Source organism: Pavona decussata, unplaced genomic scaffold, assembly GCF_977016875.1.
Source record: "Pavona decussata unplaced genomic scaffold, jaPavDecu1.1 SCAFFOLD_2896, whole genome shotgun sequence".
In the NCBI taxonomy this organism is placed as follows: Eukaryota; Metazoa; Cnidaria; class Anthozoa; order Scleractinia; family Agariciidae; genus Pavona; species Pavona decussata.
The window spans coordinates 7,802-9,083 of NW_028146297.1; the positions used below are offsets into that span (position 1 = coordinate 7,802).

The 1,282-nt window shown below is 46.1% G+C and overlaps 1 non-coding gene across 1 annotated transcript; it reads right to left on the minus strand.

The window, feature by feature from the left end:
* Positions 1-532: 532 nt before the first annotated feature.
* Trnas-gga (transfer RNA serine (anticodon GGA)) lies at positions 533-604 on the minus strand. The gene has a single exon. It is a non-coding gene; the product is annotated as a tRNA-Ser (tRNA).
* Positions 605-1,282: the final 678 nt, after the last annotated feature.

Consider the following 1,282-nt stretch of genomic DNA (forward strand, 5'->3'; position numbering starts at 1 on the left):
CGTAAATCTAGTCTGGCATGGCCAAACCACATCAGATTACCGTAAAACACACACACTCGCAGAATGATTTTGGGTGTGGATACAACACGTGATTGGCACATGCACATAAAGCACATGCACTGACATTAGTTCCAATGAGCTGAAAGAGGAAAATCCGGCACTGTTGTAGTAATATATCACAGGCACGAGGTTTTTTTTGCATTTATTGCACCGAAGCACGAGGGCGCTTTGCACCCAAGTGATATACCGGTAACTAGTTTATATCCCGAAGGCAAGCTGCCATAGATACACGTTTGCCGGATACTATGCTAGCAAAAAGCAAGACTACCGGTAGCTAGCTACCTACACTGACATTTCTCCTTCGCTGAACATCACTACTCAGCGAACTCTCTCGTTTTAGCGGCTAGCTAGCTAGACAAAAATGGAGGAGACTGTATGAGACCTACATCGAGGTACTTGAGCAAAACTTGGACTATGAGTCATTTGCCTGTAGCACTAGTATACAAGTCCCAAGATTTCCGAAACAATCATAGGACTTGAGTGGGGATCGAACCCACACCTTCACATTTCCGGTGTGCTGCTCTACCAGTTGAGCTATCAAGCCCTTTGGAGCAAGGTGGTGGGGAGAAGAGGTACAAGTGCTAGTTCTTGGTGCCTAATTACTTCACTGAGAAATGAGCTTCTCTCATTGAGCACCCTTGGTAGTGACCATGCTGTCACTTTGGCACTCCGCTAGATGCTCTTGCCATCAGGCCTTAACTCACCAATAGATTATTGCCTTTAGCACTTGTAGCTATACAAGTCCCAAGATTTCCAAAAAAATCTTATGACTTGGGTGGGGATCGAACCCACACCTTCACATCTCCCGTGTATTGCTCTACCAGTTGAGCTATCAAGCTCTTGGGAGCAAGGTGGTGGGGAGAAGAGGTACAACTCGACAGTTCACGTTCAAGTAGTCTGGGTACGCCAGCTAGCTCTTCGAGCAACGCCGAAGTCCCGCCCAAGCCTCGCGCCATATGTATACTTATGCAGCAGTGTATTGACTGCATGTACTAGAAGCAATAGCTAGTATTCTGCACACGAGTATGGGTAAACTATGGAATTCGCCCGAAGCGTTTGTGGTTAGTGCAATATGGGTTTGCGGTTAGTGCAATGTGCAATATAGCTAGCTAGGACTCCTGTGTGACAAACTTAGCTTATCAGTGTACTGCACACAAAACTTGGGCGATGTCACTAAGAAGCCTTCTTTCCTGAGTTAGCTATAGCATCTATTTGGCTATCA